The following is a 26,502-nucleotide window of genomic DNA, read 5'->3' as shown; positions in this document are numbered from 1 at the left end:
ATAGAATATGGATATAGTCTTATTTTGTATATACAATATATGCTATATCGTTCTTGTATTCCTTACTAAAATGGGAATCCACCACTGTACAGTTCGATCAGTACATTAAAACTAACTTACAGGGCATGAGGTTTGCATCCACAGAGTTGGCATATTCCCTGTCATAGATCTAGCACTCAGGTTCCATGGAGTTATATCTCTGAATGGTCAAGTGTGTCATGTGTCTCTCCCTTCATATCTTACACACCTGCCCCTCACCCTCACTTTGTTTACACAGCTGGTTTTCAGTTTGAATTGGGGCAGTGTTGCCCTTTGGGATGTAAATTTGAGTTATTAATAGTCCAACATAGTATAGTCAGAAAGTCTGGTATGTGCACTGCAACTTTTCATGATGATACGTACTGTGCAAACAATATGTGTTGTACATGATATGTTTACCCAGTGTACTGTGGTAGATCGTGGAGGTGGCCTGCCATGAATGTCAGTTTTCAAAAATACCTCAGAGCTCTCTGAGTCATTATGAATACCGAAGTTATACCATATGTTTTAAAGACTGCTTTTAAATATTTATACATTATGAGCCAGTGGTTCCTAGGAGAACAAGAAATACCAGAAACAGTTTTATTGCAGTGCTTTACAGAATGTATATATTTTCCCAAGCTTGAATTGTGTCAGCATTTTGTCTTCATATTGATTATTACTGTCATAATTAACTTGAAAGACTTACATCATTTTTTCCCCCAGAAGTCGGAGGAGAAATTCTTCCGGTTGTTTTTTCTGTAAAGGTAGAAAAGCGCTAGAGGAAACACTACTGGTTACCTATCTAGATCCACATATTTCTTTTTCCTTGCTAACTGAATTATAATTTTTTTCAGGCATCAGTCTTTAAGAAGATTGTATCCTTCTATCACCTCAGAAATAGATGACTTTCTTCTTCTTCTTTTTTTTTTTTTTTTTTTTTTTTTTAATAACTTCTATACCCAACATGGGGCTCGAACTAATGACCCTGAGATAAAAAGTCACATGCTTTTCTGACTCAGCCAGCCGGGCACCACAGAAATAGAGGACTTTCAGTCTCAATTAATTATGGTAATTTCATTTATTTAGGAATGGATATTACCAATGAAGCATGAGGAACATATCTCCTAGGGGGTTTCCTAGGAAGTTATGTTTTCCTTAAAACTGAGCACAAAGCAGGAAAATACTTTTTTTTCTTTGCCTCTGGACTTGGTCACTTGTATGTGTTTGTTGAGCTTCACAGAAGTATTTATATCTGTCTGTCATGTATTCTGTCAGAAATTGGTGTTAGTGGAAAAAAAAAAAAAGAATTGGTGTTAGTGCTCTGTGTCCTTTGGGCCCAGTCTGAGGGACTTTTCCTCTAAATGTATATGACCGTTGCAGAGGCTTAGGAGTACAGGAGGAATGGAGAAAGATCTAGGACCTTGGAGAGTCACCTCAGGTGGTTTTATAGCACTTCTAACCTGGCCTCCATAGGAAGTGCCTCCTAGGAGCGCCTCTTGTTAGGGCACAGATGTGTGCTCGGGTCTTTCCCCAGCCCGCCTCTGAGCCCAGTGCCAGGCGGTCTTCTCCTACCGTCAGTGCCTTCATGCCCCCCCCCCCCACCCCGGAATTAATGTGTTACAGGGTATTAAGGTGGTTCTCCCATAGATCCCCCTCCATTTACTTTTGTTTTCAACCACAGGAGGACTACAGAAAGTCTTTTAGTGGCATCTTTCAATCTGGTTGTGCCATTTCTGTATCAAATGGAAAATTTTCAAAGTCACATAATACCTCTCATATTACAGTTTCCCTATTTATGTCACCAGCAGGAATTTTAAGGGAGCTAGATACCTATATAGTCATCTGCACTGTCTCTGAGGATTAACTTTTGATATAATTGCTTTAAATTTAGAAGTACTTCATGGGGAAAGGCATCTGGAAGTTGAAAAAAAAAAGATCTTGAGCATATCATTTGAAAATTGTAGCATACTGTTTAAAAATAAGTTTATCTTATATTTAGAGATTTATCAGATATCTAACGTATGGTATACTCCTATGATAGTATTAGGTGGTTAATATCAGCATTAAACAGGCATTGTATCGTACAGAAAGGTATGGCTAATTTCTTAGTCAAAGTAATAGGAGTGACTTAATCCCATCATTGCAAGAATACATAGAATTGCTGTCCTTTCAGTAAAGACTTGACATTATTTTCTGCCTCCTATGATATGTATTTTATTATACAAATATTTTTTGTCTACTGTGGTCTTTTAATACTGGAGGTTTGACAAATGTAGAGGAATAAAGCATGGTTTCTTTTTTCAAAACAGCATGTATTTGACTTCCAGCAGTGTGGGGGGTGTGATTTTTCCGAGGAATCCTCCTACAGGTTCAGCTAGATCCTGGCTAAATTAGAACATGTATTTTTTTAAGCATTGCTGAGTCAACAAAAATAAGGAAAATCTCTATGGATCAAGAAAAATCAAAACCTAACATTTAAAAAGAGAGAAGAGGAAGAGGAGTTGAAACCAGAGCAGGAAACTGGAGTCATAATGTAGCAGACAGTGTTGTCCTGAGGCAATTGCTTGTCACAGTGGGATCTAGAGACTGATGTTGGGCCTCCTGCATGGTGGGGGAGCTGAACCTGAAAAGTCCATACTAAGCCATGACCTGAATGAGACAAAACAGTTTTCAGTTGGCTCTCTACAGAAGCAAAATCAAATCCTTGTGAGGGAATACTTCCCAAGTTCAGGCCCTTGGAATTTCCATAGATTAAATCTACCAAATATAAGATCAAAACTTAATAACAAACTAAATCACAAAATATGTCTGGCTGGACATAACCTGAATGCCCCCACCCCTATTCAACTAAAAATGCTGAATATAGTTAAATTTCATTTCTTAAAAGTATTGAAATACTGGAAAGATACATAGTTTTTATCCAGTCAAGATATAAGAGAATGTAGGGTTCCACAAAGATAATGGTAGCACTGAAGGTGCTAAGGGAATTTTGTGTACCGGGGCAAACTGGAGCTTTGGTTTCATAGCCCTAAAAGGTGTAGGCTACAAATAATAAAACCTACAGCTAGGCACACACAGAAGGGAGTCTCATAGGACACAGTCTCATAAGTTGAGACCACAAAGCTGAGGACTAAAGTTAGGGCAGCAGTAGTAGGAATAGCGTAAATTAGGAAAACTTTAGAAACATTTATGTTTGGGGCGCCTGGGTGGCTCAGTTGGTTAAGCATCTGACTTTGCTCAGGTCATGGTCCCACGGTTCATGAGTTTGAGCCCCAAGTCAGGCTCTGTGCTGACAGCTCGGAGCCTGGAGCCTGCTTCGGATTCTGTGTCTTCCTCTCTCTCTGCCCCTCACCTGCTCACACTCTGTCTCTCTCTGTCTCTCAAACACAAATAAACATTGAAAAAAGAATTAAGAAAAAAAAGAAACATTTATGTTTATTCAGAGTGGGAGATAAAGGAGCAGGAATTGTCAAGGATTATTGCCAGGTGTGTGTTTTCAGCCACTGTGTAGATGATGGCACGACTTACGTGATAGAAAACACTAAGGATAGACCAAGTTTCAGGACAAAGTTTTGGACGTGTTTAATATTTTGAGATTGCTTTATATATGAGTGACAATACTTTGGGCAAGTGTTATAAATAGATATCTAAATACATGGAAATGGAACTATTGTAGCATAATGCCATAGGATTTGTTTTTGTCTTACTTTCTAGAAAATCTGTAAGGTAGTAGCTGACATTGTTTCGTATGGTTCAAGGAGGTGGAGGTCAAACTCTCTAAAGTTTTTTACCTTTCAATTATGGTTATGTAATGGTTGCTACTGCTCCAGCCATTACAGTTCAAATATGAAGATGAAAGAGTTTCTCCCAACTGTGGCAATATCCTTTATAGAACTTCCTTTCCTCATACACTACCTCTAAAAGGCTAGGAATATAACCTTCTAGATGGGCACATTGCACCTCCAAATGAAATCAAGACTCTGTGAATGACAAAGGAGAAAATGGGTATTAGGTGGGCAGTTAGCATTCCCTGCCTGTGTGTGTGTGTGTGTGTGTGTGTGTGTGTGTGTGTGTGTGCGCGCGCACACACAGGTGCCTGTGTGTAATGTTAACACATGAATAAGGCACAGGAAAGAGGAGAGTATAAAGGAGAGTGGGGAATGTAATAGTATGTATATGAAACAGAATGTAATCACATCCATTGTCGTCATCTTCTTTTTAATAATTCTAACTCTTCTTGGTTTTAGTAGAGCAAATGGCACCCAGCCACCCAGTTAGAGTATCTCCCATGTGACAGAGTTCAAGCCAGCAGAATGTGAGTCAAAGTAATGTGTGCAACTTATGTGAAAGGACGCTACTTGCACCCCATTTCTTTTCACCCTTCCTATTAGCCAAGTAATAACAGTAACCTTGATATCAAAGCTGATAGCCTAATCTTGAGGATGGCAGAGAGCCTATCATCTGGGTCTCTGGATAACACATTGTATACTGCCTTCCTTCCTCTGAACTAGGACAAGAGAGAAATAGACTTCTGTTTTATTTACGGACCTATGTTCTGAGATCCTTTGTGATACCCTATCTGGTTAGTACAGGCTAATCTCAGGTCTTGCTATGAGTGCTTCTCCTTTGTGTGAAACTTGTACCTTTAGACTGTAACTGTATTTATGTACTATAAATGTACACAAGCCAACAATAGTAGCAACAACAGACAATAACGTATGTGATTTATGAATTAATTATGAAGGTATACAATTTATAATTGATTTCTTAGAGCTAAGAAAAAAGAATATAATAAGTGTTAAAAGAACCATTCCAGCTAGAATGTAAAGATCATTTCCTGTTAGGTGATCAGGGAAAACTTTACGAAGGTAGTAACTTTTGAGTTGAGCTTGGTAGCATAAGATTTAGATAGGCAAAAATGAGAGAGGAGCATTCCAAGCATGTGAACAAGGTGGGTTAAGTTAAGGTGCTGCAGATCACTCATTGGAAATGAATGAATTCCCTAGCTAGGTGGTAATCTGATTGATATGAAATATTGAAATGTTAAAGAGTATTGGAAAGGACTCATATGGAAAATCCATTTTGGTAATGAAAACTTTTGAGCAGAACAGTAATGTGACCAAGAGTCACATTTGTCAGACCTACAGTTCTCAACCATGAGATTTACTGGGACCCTAACAGTGGGGAAAGGAAAATAAACCAGAAATTGTGGAACCAAGACTAGGGGAACTAACCCAGAAAGAAGTATCCACCCCAAAGAAGGTAGCCAGTTGCTTACACTGGTATTCAAAAGGCAAACTCTAGTCACACCTGAGTTGGCATCTATTTTCAGAGGATCTTGTTGGAAAGTTGAGGACACGTAGTGGTAGTTTCTGACCAGGTGTAAAACTCCCCATGAGTGGTGAATGAATGCTAATCTTTTAATTATTGTATGTGAAGCACTATTCTAGGTACTTAACTTTTATTGACTCCTTTATGCCTCCTAACACTCCTATGAGGTAATAATCTTGTCATTTCCATTTTCATTATTCTTTGTAACACCCCTAAAAGGTAATACTGTTATTCTCATGTCCATTTTCAGCTGAGTATACTGAATGACAGAGAGGTTAGGTAACCTGCCAAAGATCATACACTTCATTAGTAAAGGAGTTAAAATTTTAGCCCAGTCTGGCTCTAGAGTCACGCTCTTAAAGCATCAGTCAGAAATTGGGATAGAGAGGATTTGGTCTTCTGGGAAGATTCTGTTAAATTCAAAAGCATTGAGGCTAAAACCTAATGTGTTAGAATTTTGGAGTAATTTCTGGTCCTTATTGGAGGACTAGAATGGAAACCCGAACCTGAGACAAAAGCTTACATATAGATCCTGTATGAATAAAATGAGGCAAATAGGGGAAGCTCAGGGTATATACAAATTCTGGTTCTTCCTAGATATAGAGGAGAGTCCAAGCATGGAACTGAAGGCTAATAATACTGGTCCTCACCTCTTTTTAAGAATAGCAATACTTAAATATGGAAAAGCTTGATTAGTTTAAGTTTAGGAACTGGGCAGGGACATTGACTTTGGCAGAGATTGAGATAGTTTGGAGATTGGTAAGTCTATCCTCTCTCACACAAGGTTAAGACAGTTTCCCAATTTCTGCTTCCCTCTCTTCAGTTTTGTACCCTATAGCTTGTTCACAGTCAAATAAAGTGACCCGGTGCTATTTTGCTTCTCTGGAATATGGTAAGGATGAGGCGTCTCTGAGTGGCCCAGTACATGTGGACATACTCACCTTTTGTTTTTAGGAGCAGCACTGTCCTTAAATGTCTCTATTTTGTGTTAAGTTTCAATAAATACAGGTACTCACTATAAGATAAATGTATCTCTCACATTCTGTAAACTCTCTTTTTATGTAAGTATCAGACATTTTATTTACTAGGATTAATATTTTATTAAGTTGGCATGATTGTAATAGCCATATCCTGCTTAGCTTTTGGTTTTATAGCACGTAGCACATAATTAGCTTTTTCTATTTTTCTACTCATTTTCTATTTGTTCCCCATGGGCCTTGAGAGAAAGGAGATTGAGATAGTTTCAAGATAAGTTCTACCTATAATGTAGGAAGCATGTGACTTCTCAAGAACCACATCTTGGAAAGAAAGACGACAGTGGTTAACCATACCCAGAATCTAGGCCAGAACCTGAGTTGTAAATACTTTGGGCTTTAAATAATGGTAAGTTCACCTAACAGTGGCATAAGCAACAAAGTCATTAATTTCCTCCCATAAACAAAAGGAGTAGCAGTTCTGGGGTTGGTTCACAGACTCCATGACATCAGGGCACTGGGTTCACATCTCTACTTCCCTCTCAGGGCTGCCGTTGCAAGCATCATGTCTTCACGAGAAGTGGGCATGAGTTAGAGACTTTCTCCTCAAGTATTCTCCCATTTTGTCAAGGAGGGTAAAAAAAAATGTTTTTCCAGAAATTTCTCAGAATTTTTTCATGTCTTCTTGCGCAGATATGTTTCACAAGGTAACTTTCAGCTGCAGGGGAGTCTGGAAAGTGACTATTTGACTTTCTCAGGCTCTGTGGTGAGGCAGGCAAAGTAGACAGGTGTTAAGAATGATGGTTGAATAACTCACTAACTACATCTGCAAAATATTTTTTTTCTTCTCTTCCCTCACCCCTTCTTCTTCTTTCTGCCTGTTTTCTTTCCTGCCTTGTCTCTGTTGTGTACTGATTTTGAGGGTTGAGTAAAATGAGACCGCTAACTCTGTAAGAGGAGAAGGGCAATGATCTCTTCATGTGCTCTTTCGCTTTGGCACCTACCCCATTATTTAATTAGAATTAAATAATGGTTTGGGTTTAATCTTTTCAAGATAGGTAAGTATTTATTTCTTTGAGCAACTTTAAAACAAAAAGGTTATCTCTGAAATTTTTCTTTTAATGCCTAACATTCATCATAATATATGTAGCAAGTGCTCAATAAAAGAATAACATGAAATAAAATTAAGAAATATCTGATTCCATACTGGTAAAAACCAAAGAAAAAACGAAGGTATTTGATGAGACATCTTGAGAAGAAATAATTATGTTGACATAAGTAGTTTGGGAATTCTCAAGGTACTGGACTGTCTTTGCCCTTCTTAGCAAAGATAAGAAACAGAAAGAGAAGGTTTACATTCCAGAGGCCACTAGAGCAAAATGATGAAAGCACACTATCCTGATGAGACAGAGGTCTTATTTAATTTTAAACCTACAAAAACTCAGATTCCTTTGTGTTCATAAATTATAATTCCCTCTTTGGTTTTCCTTGAGAAGAAAGAAAAAACCTTCTAAATACCTACCCATTAACTATGAAGTTTTTATTTCTCTCTGAAGCATGTAATCTTTAACCACAAAGCATATGATGACCACAAAGGTTGTAAAACATGTTTGTGGAAGAAGATTATATTTGTTCTCTTGATTATAATACTGGTTTCACCTTTTTAAAACTCAGTTCCACATTAAGAAATATATTTTACATCACTACCCTGTATTATATGAATAGACTAATAGATAAACTGGTACAGAAATTTCACAAGAAAAGTGCTTATTTTTTTTCTTTTTGGTTAATTAATGTTTGTTGTTTGAAAGATACTGGATCTTACAACAGTTAATGCATGCTAATGTTTTTATTTTATTCCTTTCTATTAAATTTTATAAAATATTGGTCATAATTGACTAACTTGATTTTATGACCCTCTTAATGGGTTACAGCCAGTAGTATGGTGGTAAATTTTTAATGGTTGGCTTTGCCCCTGAATAAAAGCCCCTAATATTAGTGTTTCCTGATTTCCATGGTATAAATACACTTGGCCAATTTGAAGCTACCATCCTGATGTCACTGAATGTTAACTGGGAAGAAATGACACAGTCGGCTTTCTCTAGAGCCATTAGGAGCCAGCTTCATGACACCACTGGCTATAACACATAGTGTAAAATAAATATGAATTTATGTTTGTTACAAGTAAGTTAATTTGCTCATTTGAACTGCAAATCACCTAATTTGTTAAGTGTCCCAAACAATGTCTGATATATAGCAGATATTAAATTTGTATTTGTTAGAAGAATGAGTTGCTTTATTTTGACAGATATAAAAGAGTATTTGTATCTCCCCAAGTTTGTTTCTTTTTCAGTCCAATTTTTCACATAAGGACTGTAATTTCATACCTGATTATCACAGGGATTTTTTCTATTCATAAACTCAAAATTGAAGAGAAAATACTTTGCTTTATTTATATATCATGATGCCTACTACATCACGTATTCATCACTTAAATTGTTTTCTAAGAGTTTTAGCTTAAAACCTATAAAAATAAAAACAAATTATTATTTAAAAACTATAGTTACATTTCAGACAATTCCTTGAAGAAAAGAAAGCTTAAAAAAATAAGTTAGAAATGATTGATTATATTTCATATTCTTTTCAAGGAACTTTCTTTAGTCTTTCTATAAATCATTAATATTTGATCCAGAATTTGGATATTGGGGCATAGAATTTTTTTTAGCAACTCCTTTGAATTCAAAACCAATGTGCAATTAAAATAAAGACTCTGAAATTATGAAAACAGAAGAGCTGATTCAGTAACAACTTTGGGCATTGAGAATATCAGTAAACATTTATTCAACATAGAGTATGCTAAGATCTAGAAGATACTCCAGGAACTGTGTATACACTAACTGCCCACTCTGCTAGATACCAGGGATTTCTAGATAAAAGGCTTTAAAGAAATGTATAACTCAATGGGAAGACAGATAACAAAAGACAGCTGTAATACAGTGTGATAGGTACTATGTTAGAGTTATAAGTTACATTGGAAGCATAGAGATGGTGACATTTAAATGTTCAGGGGAGGGGCGCCTGGGTGGCTTAGTCAGTTAAGCGTCTGACTTTGGCTCAAGTCATGGTCTTATGGTTTGTGCTTTTGATCCTTTCTCTCTCTCTCTCTGCCCTTCCCCTGCACTAGCTCTCCCTCTCTCAAAAAATAAACAAACATTTAAAAGAATTCTTCTCTCTCATTGTCTCTCTCTTTATGCCTGTATTTCTAAAAAAAAATAAAAAATAAAATAAATGCCCAGAGGAGTCTAAGAACACCACCTAGAAGAGGACATGCTTTGACTGCTTAGAGTTTTATTTCTGTCTCTGCAATAATATAGCCTTGGATAAATCAGTGAGCCTGATTTTGGAGGTCTCTCCTGGCTCTGATAATGATTCTGTGACTTGAATGTAACTTTCTAAAATATGCCTTTTGTTTTCAATGGAACCTCACCTATATTTATCATGACATTTAGTTTTAGTTTCAGTATCCTTTTTTTCTAAATTATGCCGGATTTGCATGAACAGTTACTCTGCTTTCCTGCTTTGATTCTTCACTTGAATGATAATATGGAGTTTTTGAAAATCAGTGTAATAATGGCTGTAAGTGCTGTCTTTCCCCAAGTTTGGTTTCTAAGAAATAAAGTTATCTAATAATAATTTACAGTAAGTGCATAGTTATGTTTTCATGTACTTAATTATCAATATTAACAGTTTATTAGCTTATTCAGTTATTCAGTAAGAAACCATCAGAAGCTATCTCAGCTGGAATAAGGTATTGCTCTTGTAATCTGACAAAAGATAAGGAGACTCTATTGTCAGCCTTGTAGATTCAGCTGTTTATAAGCTTTTGTTACAATATCACATTACTTCTCACTATTTCAGATGGGTTTATGTCTCAGAACAATTCTTGCCAATTAATATGGGAAAACTATAGAGATTTCTAGATGTAGTTGGCAGTCTTTACACAATTACCTCACATAGACAGCTGTATCTAATCTTCAGTCAGTTATACGTTTTCTAGAGTATTGGCTCTGATTTATCCTTTGCTATAGGGCATCTTCTTGTTGTCTAGAAGTAGTTAAATATGGAGTTTTAATACATTTTGCCCCTTTCTTTCTTTAGTTTGCACATCATTATTTCTCATGACTCATAAAGTTGTTTCTGAAGCTCATGGAGATTATATTTATTCAGCATAAAAAAAAGTTCTCCTTGTGCTCATGGTAAATAAAAGAAGTCAAGAATGTGATTAAATCTAAAATAGAAAATTAATATTCTACTTGAAAGAGTAAAGAGAAATAGTTTATGTTTCAAATATTAAGTAATATGAAATCAAAACTAATAGAAATTGTTATCAGAAAGTTGACTATCAAACTAATATAAAACAGGCTTTAAAAACTAGTTTACATTTTGCTAGTTTTATATACAAATTTGGATTTGTATACCATACAGCACATGATCTTGAAAAATATTTTGCTATAAATAAGTATTCTCACATTTCTTTTTCCCTTGGTAAATAAATTATAAGCAAGTTGTCTAAATTTGTTTCATCTTTGGTCTGGAACAATGAGCGAAATTCTCATTGGAATGAAGTCACAACATGATTCATAATGTTAGTGTAAAGACTGTCTCATTGACTTAATGTTTCAGATGTTCCATATGTATCTCAGTGTAAACTCCTTTTTCAAAATTGATAAAAGACTGGGAAAGAGTCCAACAAGAACAGCCGAGGAAACTTGTCAGTCACGGTAAGAAGCGGTATTGGGGAGCTACTATCGCAGTTTTGCCAGACCAATGGAGCATTTTCTCTCAGCACCTAGACTCTGTCATTCTTATTGTCATACACAAAAATACCAGGACAGTTATGTAGCAGGAGTCATTAAGAAACAACATCTTACCACAGATATGACTATCAAGGTAATAGATACATTTTAAACTAGCTGTTTATTTTCTGTTGTATGTACACTATAATTTACGTATTCCCTTGAGATTACATTCCTAGCTGCACCCTTAACGAAAGGATAAATGACATATGAGTACGTTGCTTATATAATGGAACTAGAAGTAGAGATGAGATGCATGCAGAAAGAAGGATGTTATAAATAGGGCTACACTTGGCATGGTCTAGAGAGAAATGAGAAATAATTAATGACTCTTTTATCATTGACTAACTAACTGTGCTTTGGAATAGCCTGTGTAGAAAAAGCCCATACGTGGAATATGTATTTTACTGACTTAAACTGAAGGTATGTTCTAGTGAAGGCAGAAGAAGACCAGTAGGGGCTCAATACATATTTATGGAATATATGAATTAATTAACATGAACATATGATTGTGCTATGATTTTCTTTAAATGTCTTGGATTCTAGGATCTTTCTCTAGTATCTCCTTTACAACTTGAATCATTTTTGGTAGCCACACATAAATTCTATCTTTTTAAGTTACCAAATTTTTATACTCATACGTATTCTAATCATTTCAAGAGAATAGAGCAATTTTTAAGATTTACCTACTTTTTTTTTTTTTTACGTATTTATTTTTAGAGAGAGAGAGTGCAAATGGGGAGGGAGCAGAAAGAGAGGGAGAGAGAGAATCCCAAGCAGGCCCGGTGCTGCCAGCAGGGAGCCTGATGCAGGGCTTGATCCCACAAACCATGAGATCGTGACCTAAGCCAAAATGAAGAGTCAGACGCTTAAAGAGCTGAGCCATGCAGGCACCCCAGAGTTTACCTACTTTCAAATTATCTAGCTATTTCTTTTCTAGTTGTACTGTTTTGACTTTATTCTTCAACTTACTATATTTGCTATTGTTGACGAGTATAGGTCTGATTTACATAGTCATTTATTTATATTTATTGTTTTAGTTTTAATATACTCAACAACTGGTAATATATAAATCCTTCAGAAATCTGGGCAGTTTAGTGATCTGGGGGAGATTAAAAAAAGGGCTGCATGGGCAAGGAGGGGAGGGACCCCCTCCTGCGGAAAGACAAAGGGAAGAGAAAGAGTGGCTAAGGAAGTGCAGGACCATATCTGGACAGGAGAAAGACCTCGGACTGGGACTGAGACTGAGAGGAATCCGATCTCTAACTTTCTTGGGACTGGGGCCAGCTCCCTGTTCGTGCACCTGGGGAGGAGGGGAGCCAGGCCTGGGTGTGGTGGTAGGTCAGAGTCTCAGTCCGCAGCTGGAGGAAGTGGTACCCTCCATGGAGGGCTGCATGCTGGTTACTCCGGTCATTGGTCTGTCTAAACAGACATATTTAATCCATTATCTTGATACATTTTCTACACCTCCTTCTTTACACTCCTCTCTCTCTCTCTGAAATAATCAAGCCATATAGTTTCTCTGTCTGGGTAACTTTATCTTTGTTTCATTTTCCCCACCTCCTTTATTTTCCTTTCTCTCTCTCTGGATTAAGCCTTTTAGTCTACCTGCCTAATCAATGTTTATTTTTTCTTCTCCCCCCGCCCCCACCCCCACTCCTGTCATTTCTCTCTTTGTATGTGCTCTTCCATCAGCACCACCTCCACCCTCTTCTTTACTTGTAGTCAGTGTTTTTAGGTTTTTTGTTTTTAGTCTTTAGATTTTTGTTTTTGTTTGTGTGTTTGTGTGTTTTTGTCTCCTCTTTGTCTGTTTTCCTTTACAGGGCTACTCCAAGGAACAAATCAAAGCACATCTGGTGGAGGGTCCAAAATATTACTACGAGTAGGGTAATAAAATAACCAAAGTCACAACAGAGAGCAAGTAACAGTCCCGGAAAAAAACACTTCCTGAAGGGCCAGGCCCTGGACAGTGTATGACCCTCCTTTAATAAAGCAGTGCTCACAGGTGCAGAGCATACAATAAGCTTTTAAAATCCATTAGGGACAGAAAACTAGCCAAATTGATGAAACGGAAGATTTCTTCTCAAAAGAAATTCCGGGAAGTAGCAACAGCTAACGACTTGATCCAAACCAATTTAAGCAATATAACACAACAAGAATTTAGAAAAATAGTTATAAAATTAATCGCTGGGCTTCAAAAAAGCATAGAGGACAGCAGAGAATCTATTGCTACAGAGATCAAAGGACTAAAAAATAGTCATGATGAATTAAAAATGCTATAAATGAGGTGGAAAATAAAATGGAGGTGGCTACAGCACAGATTGAAGAGGCAGAAGAGAGAATATGTGAATTAGAAGATAAAATTATGGAAAAAGAGGAAGCTGAGAAAAAGATTAAAAAATCCAGGAGTGTGAGGGAAGAATTAAATAAGTGTTGCAATCAGACGGAACAATATCTGTATTATAGGAATTCCAGAAGAAGAAGAGAGAGAGAAGGACTGAAGGTGTACTTGAACTTCCCTGATCTGGGGAAGGAAACATGCATTGAAATCCAAGAGGCACAGAGACCTCCCTTCAGACATAACTTGAATCAATCTTCTGCACAACGTATCATAGCAAAACTGGCAAAATATAAGGATAAAGAGAGAATTCTGAAAGCAGCTAGGGATAAGCGGGCCTTAACATACAAAGGTAGACACATAAGGGTAGTAGCAGACCTATCTACTGAACTTGACAGGCCAGAAAGGAATGGCAGGAAATCTTCAATGTGAGGAACAGAAAAAATATGCAGCCAAGAATCCTTTACCCAGCAGGTCTGTCATTCAGAATAGAAGGAGAGATAAAGGTTTTCCCAAACAAACAAAAACTGAAGGAATTCATCACCACTAAATGAGCCCTACAAGAGATCCTAAAGAAGATTCTGTGAGTGAAATGTTGCAAGGACCACAAAGTACCAGAGATACCACTACAAGCATGAAACCTACAGATATCACAATGACTCTAAACTCATATCTTTCAATAATAACACTGAATGTAAATGGACTAAATGCTCCAACAAAAAGACATAGGGTATCAGAATGGGTTAAAAAAAAACAACCCATCTATCTGCTGTCTATAAGAGACTCATTTTAGACCTGAGGACACCTTCAGATTAAAAGTGAGGGGATGGAGAACTATCTATCATGCTACTGGAAGTCAAAAGAAGCTGGAGTAGCCATACTTACATCTGACAAACTAGGCTTGAAATTAAAGGTTGTAACAATAGATGAAGAAGGGCATTATATAATAATCACAGGGTCTATCCACCAGGAAGAGCTAACAATTATAAATGTCTATGCACCAAATACAGGAGCCCCCAAATATATAAAACAATTGCTCACAAACATAAGCAACCTTATTGATAAGAATGTGATAATTGCAGGAGACTTTAATACTCCACTTACAGTAATGAATAGATCATCTAGACAGAGAATAAATAAAGAAACAAGGGTCCTGAGTGATATGTGGGATCAGAAGGACTTGACAGATATATTTAGAACTCTGCATCCCAAAGCGTCAGAATATACTTTCTTCTCAAGTGCACATGGAACATTCTTCAAGATAGATCACATACTGGGTCACAAAATAGCCCTTCATAAGTATAAAAGAATTGCAATCATACCGTGCACACTTTCAGACCACAATGCTATGAAACTTGAAATCAACCACAGGAAAGTCTGGAAAACCTCCAAAAGCATGGAGGTTAAAGAACACCCTACTAAAGAAAGAATGGGTCAACCAGGCAATTAGAGAAGAAATATATGGAAATATATTTGGAAAAATATATGGAAACAAATGAAAATGAAAATACAACAATCCAAATGCTTTGGGATGCAGCAAAGGCAGTCCTGAGAGGAAAATACATTGCAATTCAGCCTATCTCAAGAAACAAGAAAAATCCCAAATACAAAATCTAACAGCACACCTAAAGGAACTAGAAGCAGAATAGCAAAGACACCCCAACCCAGCAGAAGAAGAGAAATAATAAAGATAACAGCAGAAATAAACAATATAGAATCTAAAAAAACAGTAGAACAGATCAATGAAACCAAGAGTGGGTTTTTTGAAAAAATAAACAAAATTTATAAACCACTAGCCAGGCTTCTCAAAAAGAAAGGGGAGATCACCCAAATAGATAAAATCATGAATGAAAATGGAATTATTACAACTAATCCCTCAGAAATACAAGCAATTATCAGGGAATACTATGAAAAATCATATGCCAACAAACTGGACAACCTGGAAGAAATGGACAAATTCCTAAGCACCCACACACTTCCAAAACTCAAACAGAAAGAAATAGAAAATTTGAACAGACCCATAACCAGTGAAGAAATTGAATCAGTTATCAAAAATCTCCCAACAAATAAGAGTCCAGGACCAGATGGCTTCCCAGGGGAATTCTACCTGACATTTAAAGCAGAGATAATACCTATCCTTCTCAAGCTGTTCCAAAAAATAGAAAGGGAAGGAAAACTTCCAGACTCATTCTGGGAAGCGAGCATTACTTTGATTTGCAAACCAGACAGAGACCCAGCAAAAAAAGAACTACAGGCCAATATCCCTGATGAATATGGATGCAAAAATTCTCAACAAGTACTAGCAAATCGAATTCAACAGCATATAAAAAGAATTATTCACCATGACCAAGTAGGATTCATTCCTGGGCTGCAGGGCTGGTTCAACATTCGCAAATCAATCAACGTGATACATCACATTAATAAAAGAAAAGATAACCATATGATCCTGTCAATTGATGCAGAAAAAGCATCCGACAAAATTCAGCATCCTTTCTTAATAAAAACCCTCAAGAAAGTTGGTATAGAAGAAATATACTTAAACATCATAAAAGCCACTTATGAAAAGCCCACAGCTAATATCACCCTCAAAACTGAGAGCTTTCCCCCTGAGATCAGGAGCATGACAGGGATGTCCACTCTCACTGCTGTTGTTTAACATAATGTTGGAAGTGCTAGCATCAGCAATCAGACAACAAAAGAAATCAAAGGCATCAAAATTGGCATAGATGAAGTCAAGCTTTCACTTTTTGCAGATGACATGATACTATACATGGAAAACCCGATAGACTCCACCAAAAGTCTTTTGAACTGATACATGAATTCAGCAAAGTCGCAGGATACAAAATTAATGTACAGAAATCAGTTGCATTCTTATACACTAATGAAGCAACAGAAAGACAAATCAAGAAACTGATCCCATTCACAGTTGCACCAAGAATTATAAAATACCTAGGAATAAACCTAACCAAAGATGTAAAAGATCTTTATGCTGAAAACTATAGAAAGCTTATGAAGGAAATTGAAGAAGATACAAAGAAATGGAAAAATATTCCGTGCTCATGAATTGGAAGAATAAATATTGTTAAAATGTCAATGCTACCCAAGGCTATCTACACATTCAGTGCAATCCCAATCAAAATTGTACCAGCATTCTTCTCGAAGCTAGAACAAGCAATCCTAAAATTTGTATGGTAGCCAAAGTAATATTGAAGAAGAAAACCAAACCGGGAGGCATCACAATCCCAGACTTTAACCTCTACTACAAAGCTGTAATCATCAAGACAGCATGGTATTGTCACAAAAACAGACACATAGAATAGAGACTCCAGAATTGGACCCACAAATGTATGGCCAACTAATCTTTGACAAAGCAGGAAAGAATATGTGATGGAAAAAAGATGGTCTCTTTAACAAATGGTGCTGGGAGAACTGGACAGCAACGTGCAGAATACACCATTCACAAAGATAAACTCAAAATGGATGAAGGACCTGAATGTGAGACAGGAAACTATCAAAAGCCCAGAGGAGAAAGCAGGAAAAAAAACCTCTCTGACCTCAGCCACAGCAATTTCTTACTTGACACGTCTCCAAAGGCAAGGGAATTAAAAGCAAAAATGAACTATTGTGACCTCATCAATATAAAAATCTTCTGCACTGGAAAGGAAACAATCAACAAAACTAAAAGGCAACCGATGGAATGGGAAAAGATATTTGCAACTGACGTATTGGATAAAGGGCTAGTATCCAAAATCTATAAAGAACTCACCAAACTCCACACCCAAAAAACAAATAATCTGGTGAAGAACTGGGCAGAAGACATGAATAGACACCTTTCTAAAGAAGACATTCAGATGGCCAACAGGCACATGAAAAGATCTGCTCAATGTCACTCCTCATCAGGGAAATACAGATCAAAACCACACTGAGATACCACCTCTTGCCGGTCAGAGTGGCTAAAATGAACAAACCAGGAGACTATAGATGCTGGAGAGGATGTGGAGAAACGGGAACCCTCTTGCACTGTTGGTCGGGAATGCAAACTGGTGCAGCCACTCTGGAAAACAGTGTGAAAGTTCCTCAAAAAATTAAAAATAGATCTACCCTATGACCCAGCAATAGCACTGCTAGGAATTTACCCAGGGAATACAGGAGTGCTGATGCATAGGGGCACTTGTACCCCAATGTTTATAGCAGCACTTTCAACAATAGCCAAATTATGGAAAGAGCCTAAATGTCCATCAACTGATGAATGGATAAAGAACATGTGGTTTATATATACAATGGAATACTACTTGGTAATGAGAAAGAATGAAATATGGCCTTTTGTAGCAACGTGGATGGAACTGCAGAGTGTTATGCTAAGTGAAATAAGTCAGGCAGAGAAAGACAGATACCATATATTTTCACTCATATGTGGATTCTGAGCAACTCAACAGAAGACTGGGGGGGAGGGGATGGGGAGAAAAAAAGTTACAGAGAGCGAAGGAGGCAAACCACAAGAGACTCTTAAATACTGAGAACAAACTGAGGGTTGATGGGGGGTGGGGAGGAAGGGAAAGGGGGTGATGGTCATTGAGGAGGGCACCTGTTGGGATGAGCGCTGGGTGTTGTACAGAAACCAATTTAACAACAAATTTGATTTTAAAAAATAGAACATCTACAAAAAAAAAGAAATCTGGGAAGTTTAATATAATTTTAATATGTCTTTTATCTTTAGGTAATATTTTGAATACCATATTCACTTAACCTCATTTAAAATTTGAAATGAAAATCAAGAAATTTTCATAGAATTGTCCTATAGCCTCTATGCTAATTTCAACCTATAAAACTCTGTTAGAAATAAGTTCCTAAATTTTTACAACTAAAATCCAAACATTATCTTTACTTGAGAGTGTATCAGTCTCTACATGGCAAGTCTTCAGATTCCCTTGAAGAATACTTTTAAGAAAGCCTAAGAAGTCTTAGTCCATCCTTGAAGAGAATGACATGGAACAGAAACTAAATTTAAAAACAGATAAAAGGGCTGGTAAATGATGTGTAGTTAACCTATGTTAAAGTAACAATATTTTGTGAAAAACATTAAGATACCTATCAACCTATATTTTATCTTTATTATAAACATTATAAAAATGATATAGATGCATGTCACACAAAAAATAAGCTTAATAATTGAACTGAATGCATTCAAAATATTAAGCAACATTTTTTATATATTTACCTTTTAGCATCAGTAGTACATAAATATATTATCATTATAAAACAAATTCTAAAAGTATACAAATATGTAGTAAAAAGTGAAAGTCTTTGTTCAGTGTCACTACCCACAATGATAATCCCTTCTCATGTTTCTGTATTTGTACATGGACAGATACATATACATATGTACAAATATCTTGGTTTTTTTTGAGGAAAGGAATCATTTGAATGTAATCATTCATCCATTCATCTATCCATTCTCTCCACAAATATTTATTGTGTGTCTACAGTGTGCCATGTACTTTTCTGGAAGCTACAGAGATTGAAAGGGAAAAAAAGCTCCTGCTTGCATGTCATTTAATATATATATATTGTATATCAGATGGTGATAAGTGCTATTAAGAAAATTAAAGCAAAGTAAGAGCGGGATGAGGAGGGATGGTATTTTATATAGAGTAGCCAGGGAAGGCTTTTTTAAGATAACATGTATGTAGGCGGTTGAAAGATGATGGAGGAAACCATGCAGTTATCTTGGAGGAAGAGTGTTCCAGGCAGAGGGAACAGAGGTAAAAAGACCAAGGCAGGAGCTTGCTTGCTACTTCAAGGAACACCAAAAAGACCAATACGACTGAAACATAGTTAAAGGCCAAAGCACAGAGATCATTTAGGAAGCTATAATTCAGGTGAGCAATAAACTAGGTGAGAGATAATGGTGGTTTAGGTCAGAGGGGAAGATTAGGAAGAAATTATTAAATTTTGGATATAGTTTTAAAGTATTGTTAGCAGAATTATTGACAGTGGAGGTGTGGAAAAGAATGGAAAAAAGGGCATACCTCAAAAGTATTTGAACTGAAACAGTGGAAAGGTGGAGTTGTCATTTAGTGAACTGGATATGACTGCAGAAAGAGTAAAATTGAGAGGGAAGTTGTTTGGGATAGGTTGAGTTTGACATGCCTCTTAGAAATTCAAGTGCAGAAGTTGCGTTATGAATTGGATAGATAATTCTGGATTCCTGAGGACAAATATGGGTCAAATGTAAAAAATTTGCGAGTTATTAACATACAGTCTGAATGAGATCACTTAGGGAATAGAAATGATGAAGAAGTACAGAGACTGAACCGAAGCACATTCCAGAGGAGATTGGGAAGATAAGAAAGACGAGCAAGAAGGTGTGATTAAAAAAAAGAAGAAGAAGAACAATATAGTTTTGCCCTTTTACTTAGCAACATATCTTGGAGCTCTTTTCATACATTTGTTTTACACACTACAAAGTATTCCATGGAATGGACATATCATATTCTACTTAGCTTCTCCTGTATTGGTTAACATTTGTTTTATAATTTTCTCCTCTTTTATAGTTATAGTTTTTGTTTTACCTAGTTCCATAATCTATCTGGGTTTATTTTGTATGTATGATTCAAGAAATGTCTGTAATCTTATAGTTTTCTAAATGCTATTTATTGAATAATCCATGCTTTGCCACACTGATATAAAATGACACCTTTATCGTATAATGCGTTTATGAGTTCTCTTCTAGTCCCTTCATCGGTTGATTCGTCTGATAATACTATTCTTCCTTCATTAATATAGTTTATTGGAACCTTTGAAATCTGCTAGAGGAAGTCCCCCAAAGTTCTCATTTTTTTCAGAGTTTTCTTAGCTAACCTCATGGCATTTTCTCTTTCAAAAGGGTTTGACTTTATGTATTTTTAAAAGTGACAATTTTACTTAATTGCTCTCTCAACGAAAAGACATACAAATACAATTTTACTCATTTTAGAGACCAAGTACAGGATTACTGAATGAGTTCCACAAAAGAAGAGATTTTAGTTAAGCAAGGATTGATGACAGCAGTCCAGCCATTGTCTGGGGTTGTCAATTACAGATGGCATGGCAGTGCACACTCCATGAACAATACCAGCTAGGAAAGTCAAACAATAGGCATCTTTGTTTCATATTTTACTAGACTCTTTGTCATATTTGTAGTATGGATGCAAAAAAAAAAAAACATAGGAAGGAGATAGTTAATATTAAAAGTACATATGAAATATTAGCAATTTGGAGCCACTTCAATGTTTGGAGAAGAAATTATTTATCCAAACAGCTTGCTCAAGGAGAATCAAAATGCTGATCACATCAAACATTTAATAAGGCTTAAGTAGAAAAATTTACTTAAGTCTTTCATTTAGGATTAAAGTATGTGTAGTTTATAATGCAAATTTATATGGAAAGTTGCAAAATGTTTTGTGCTTAGAAAAAATGATTTGAAAATTATTCATTTTCTTTATAATATATGGGCATAATAAACTTTGCTGACCAAATTCAAAGTAAAAGCTGATTTAGATGATTCATGTATTGAATGGGTTTTAAATTAGATTGTTAGGATCCATGAAAAAATCTGTTGGGATTTTAATTGTCGTGCATTGAATTTAAAGATCATTATGGAGAGAATTGATGTCTTTAGGATGTCAATTTCTCCTCTCTGGGGTGTAAATTGTATCTTCATTTATATGTTGTTGTTTCAGGTCGTCATGTTAATCTTGCCCAGTTTTAGTTTGGTTTACTCCAGGATTTTGTAATTTTTTTTCATTCATATGAGAAATACTTATTGGGTGTCTATCACATGCTAGTCATTATCCTAAGTACTAGGGATACAAGATTGAACAAAACAAAGCCCCCGCCCTTATCAAGCTTATATTCTAATAAGGCATCAGGCAACTGGAAAACAAATAAGTAGAAATGTAATGTCAGGTTTATGAACAGTAAAAGAAACTACACAGGAGAGAGGAGGGTGAGGTATCAAAGCACAATTTTTCAAAAATCACTTACCTTATGTATCCCCCCCCCCCCCCCCCCCCCCACCGCCCAGTCACTTCATTTTACTACGCATTTTACTACTTGATGTGTAAACACATCAAGGTGCAAACAGGGCTTATTTCACATTAGTATATTAACTGGTTGTTTTGTCAATAAACGCAATTCTCTTTAAATAACCATCTCCTCACTTCACGGCCAGTCCAGAAGCAAATGAGAGCAAATTTTAGTGCCTCTAGGGGGTATATCACCAATTAGACATGAAACTTAAAGGGAAGAGGTCAGGGTGAGGGGCTGGTAAGAGGCCATGGTCAGCACACAGGCTCAGGCCAGGCCCCAGGGGTCAGGAGCCTTTGTTCCAGCCCATCCAACAGTCCTCAGATGTCATAGTGGGATGAACATTCATTCTCCAGTTCCAGTCTGGGAAGTTCCTTCTAGAGGGAAAAGCAAGAAGGCAAAGAGAAACAAATGCCAAAAGCACTAGGAGGGAAGCAGTGGGCTCCCTCCCTGTTGCTGCGGCCTGGCATTGATGGCACCCACCACCTGGAAGCTCGTGTTAAAGTTCCAAAAGTCACAATACAGTGGCAACAGATGACCAAGGACAGGTCAGGGAGGGGAAGGTGAGTGTGACGGGCTGGAGACAGGCTGGGATAGGAATGAGGGCTGACAGTCCACTGAAAAGGTGACCTTTCACGGTTAGGCACAGACCAAAGTGGAGGGAATGTGAAGGGGGCCTGGCAGAGGCCCTCAGGAAGACATATGAGGCTGATCTGGGGGAGCTCACAAGGCTGAATATAACGTAGATTCTCAAACAAGGGAGCTGTACTGAGTAGACAAGGTGGCCAGAAAGTCCCTCTGTGAGTAGAAGCTACCAGAGCAAGACAGGAACGAGATGATCACCCATGCTCCTGAGGAGAGCACCAGGGATGGTGAGAGGGAAGTGCATCCAAGCAGCGCCGTGGGCTCTGGGCTAGCTTGAGAAGCTGGGAGGCATGGCTCCCGAGTCAGGGGCCCCCTTTCCCTCAACACCAGTCCCTAGGAAGTGGTTTATAATCAGACCTGAAGGAAGAACAAGGCCCTTCCGTCACCTCTCAGTCCCAAGGGGAAGGAAGGGTAGGGAAGAGTGAGCAGGAGTGGGAGGCAGGAGCAGGAAGGGTATGCTGGTTCTTCTTCCATGGGGAGACGGGTAGTAGGAAGGTGGCCGAAGCTGGTTCGTGGGAGTGTAGACATCATGTGGGTTACCCAGATTGTAATAGTCTCTGGTAGCCGCTTCTGCAGCTTTACCTTCAGCTCCAGGAGTGGAGGGGACTTCAGGGATGCTGACTGGAGGTTCCATGGGCCTAGGATGGGGCACATAACCCATGACCCCATCCATCATAGGAGGTCCTAGAACCTCAACTGGGGGCAGTGGATACATTACATTGACAGGGGAAAGACCTAGGTCCCACTGAGCATGTAAGGAATACCCATAGACTGTATTTTGGGGGCTTCACCTTGGGAGGCTTGAGATGCCACTTGCAGTATCTGTTGTCCAAACATGATGGCACTCCCTACCATAAAGGTCAACTTGTGTGTCGCAGAGCCTTCCCAGCCACCTCCTGCTCCAGCCTTCACTGTCCTCTTGTAGTTTGCACCAAACACAGTCTGCTTGATCTCACAGTCCTTCATCAGATAAAACAGCACCATGAAGGACTTCTTAGTCTCTTTGAAGGCCACAGGCACCTTCTTCATGTCTTTGAATGTAAGTTCCACACAGTATTAAAACATTAGGATGCTCTCAGTGTTGTTGACGATCATTCTGCCACCCTGCGAGTGATTCTTGTTGAGTACCATAGTCTCTCGGAAAAGGCCCGTATGTTTTTTTCTATCCTACCCCCCAACCTTTTATGTATTTCAGTAATGGTTATTGTGATTTTAAATAAGATTCTAAAACCCTCTATTTAGGGAGGTGTAATGTAAATTAAGATTATTAACTTAGGTGACAAAAATTTATATATTTAAAAGCATAACACCTGTTTCTTTTTCCCAGATAAAATCATTCCACTCAAATTTCATTTAGGTTTAAAGAAACTTAAAAAGAATATCTCTTTTTCCAAAATATAATGAGGGCATGTATATAATACTGGTTCATCTGTCTAATTGTTTTTATTCAATTCAACAAAGTTCTGTAGGAGACACTAGATGATGTCAGATAAGTGAGACACTCTCTTTCCCCTTAGGGAAGCTGGTGATCTAGTGAGGAATTAAGAAGCAATTACAAAGAACTTTCATGCATATCTGAGAGTGATATATTCCTGGCCCATAGACCTTAATCAACTATGACTGTGAATTATTTTAAAAAATGGATGAAAGAAGTGATAAATGATGGATGTATAAACCAAATACTGTTAAGACTAGAAGAGAGAATAATTTTTCATAACTAAGGGATAAGAGAAAGCTTTTTAAAAGAGGCAATGTTTGGTCTTCATTTAGAAAAATGACTGAGATAGGAAAGGACATTTTGAGAACTTTTGGAGAAGAAACATAGAGGCAGAAACTGTGGCTTTTTCTGAGTGAAATAAGTCCATGTAGATGTGTATCTGAGAATGAGTTGAGGGTGATGGTATTAGAAACTGAAAATATGGTCAAAAGCAAATTAGGACCAGATATTGAGAGCCAGGAATGCTGTTCTGAGGTGTCAGAATATTATTCAGTGGGAAACAAAATACGTTTTGTTCCATAAAAATATCTCTTGTGTAGTGATTTAATGCAAAGGAGTTGCATATACTCATCTACATTTCTGAAAGGTAGTGATTTGGGGATATATAGAGGATAGATTGACATGGAGCTAGATCAGGGACAGGGAGACTATTTAGGAAATAGTTATAAAAGTTCAGATCAAGAATACATTGGATACGGGGGTGGCTAGGTGGCTCAATCATTTGAGCATCCAGCTCTTGATTTCAGCTCAGGTTGTGATTCCAGGGTCATGAGATCAAGCCCTGTGTCAGCATGGAGACTGCTTAAGATTCTGTCTCCCTCTGCCCCTCTCCCTCACTCATGCTCTCTCTCTCTCTCTCTGTCTAAAATGAAAAAAAAAAAAAAAAAGAATACATTGGATGAGAATAGAAGGAGGAGAATAAATAATAAACAATCTAAGTAAGTAAATTAAATACAGGGTCAGGAGAAACTTCATTAAAAGGTGAGATTTTAGCAAAGACATGAAAAAGGTAAGTGAGTCACTGAGTAGCTGGGGGAAAATCATTCCACACAAGTGGAATAAACTGACATATTTGACGAATAGTAAGAAGCCAGAGTGGACATGAGGAAGACCAGTAGGAGAGGAGCTCAGGGAGGCAATAGCTCTGGGTGTAGAGTATCGATCACGTAGAGCTGCATAGGATATTACAAGTCTTATTCTAAGTGAAATGGGTGTCGGTCAGGAAGTTAACAGTAAGTAGATGTAGGGTTTGCATCATTGGAATAATTTGAAATGAGTTTACTTACAAAGGGGCTATTTACAAGATATAGGTGTAGGAGAATCATGGGGTATAGTATGGAAATCTCTGGCTTACCGTAGAAAATTCCAAAGCTTTGAGATAGGTATTTTACCAGTTTAGAGAACTGAAAGTGGAACAAAAGGCTGAAACAGAGAACAAGGTATGAAATGAAGCTGGAGAGGTAGGCACAAGCAGATCACGTTAAGGAACAGAGTCTTAATGTTTTTTTTGTTTTTTTTGTGTTAAGTTTCTAGTTAAAAATCCCCGTTAGTTAACGTACAATGTAATATTAGTTTCAGGTGTACAATATAATGATTCAACACTTCCATACATCACCTGATGCTCATCAAAACAAGTGCTCTCCTTAATCCCTGTCACCTATTTCACCTATCCTCCCACCCATCTCCCCTCTGGTGACCATCAGTTTGTTCTCTATTGTTAAGTGTCTGTTTCTTGGTTTTTAATCTTGAAAGGAAAAGAAGGATCTATTAAGCGGGGAAGGGAACTGATGAAGTTTATATTTTAAAATATCACTTTGCAGTATTAAAACTGAAATAAGGAGCAAGAGTGGGTGTTGGTAACCAATCAAGAGGCTTTCATAGCAGTGCAGGTAGTTTGGGATGGTGGAAATAGAGAATATTAATGGATTTGAGGAACATTTAGGAGAAAAATAAACTGGAATTTCTAAAACATGCTATATATGGGAAAGTGAAAAGATTCCTGAGCTTTTTGACTCATGTAAATGAGTAAATGTTGATGCTAGTCACCGAAATAGGAAACTTTAGGACATCTGGTTTTGTGTCATTCAGTTATTTAGATTTTGGACATGTTGATTATCAAGTGCCAACGAAATATCCATTTGGAGTTGGTGGTTAGGCTATTGGTGATTAGAATTAGATCTTAGAGAAGAGGTTGAAGATATAATTTAGGAATTGGAGTAGGTTGAATAGTGTCTCCCAAAAAGTCGTGTCAACTCAGAACCTCAGAATGTGACCTCATTGAGGTATAGGGTATTTATAGATGTAACTAGTTAACATGAGGTCATACTGGAATAAGGTGGACCCTAAATCCAATAGTTAGTGTCCTCATAAGAAGAGGAGAGGATACACAGAGACCCAGAGGGACGACAGAGGCAGAAACTGCAGTGGTACAGCCACAAGCCCTGAAATGCCAAGGATTGTCAGCAACCACTAGATCCTAAGAAAGGGCAAGGAAAGTTCTTCCCTACAGCCTCAGAGGGAGCATGGCCCAGCCCATACCTTGATTTCAGACTTCTAGCCTCCAGAACAGTGAGAGAATACCTTTCTGTTGTTTTAAGCTACCAAGTGTATGGTAATTTGTTATAGCTGACCTAGGAAATTAATCCAGGAATTGTCAGTGTAAATAGAGGTATAGGTAAGGCTGCCTAGGGAAAGCACACAGATAGAACAGGGGTTGCACACTGGCTCTGATAGTGCCCACGGGCCCATTTTTGGCAATTTTGACAGTTGTGT

At 37.4% G+C, this 26,502-nt stretch overlaps 1 protein-coding gene and 1 pseudogene across 9 annotated transcripts in view; one reads left to right on the top strand and one right to left on the bottom strand.

Moving 5' to 3' along the window:
* The window catches only part of METTL25 (methyltransferase like 25), a 163,418-nt gene that overhangs the window by 50,180 nt on the left and 86,736 nt on the right, over positions 1-26,502 (top strand). The window lies entirely within an intron of this gene.
* Positions 22,584-23,363, bottom strand: LOC112863706 (WW domain-binding protein 2 pseudogene; annotated as a pseudogene).

Source organism: Puma concolor, chromosome B4 (genome assembly GCF_028749965.1).
Source record: "Puma concolor isolate L17-30 chromosome B4, mPumCon1.1.hap2, whole genome shotgun sequence".
In the NCBI taxonomy this organism is placed as follows: Eukaryota; Metazoa; Chordata; class Mammalia; order Carnivora; family Felidae; genus Puma; species Puma concolor.
Note: the sequence above shows the minus strand (reverse complement) of the source record. Positions and strands in the feature narration are given on the sequence as shown.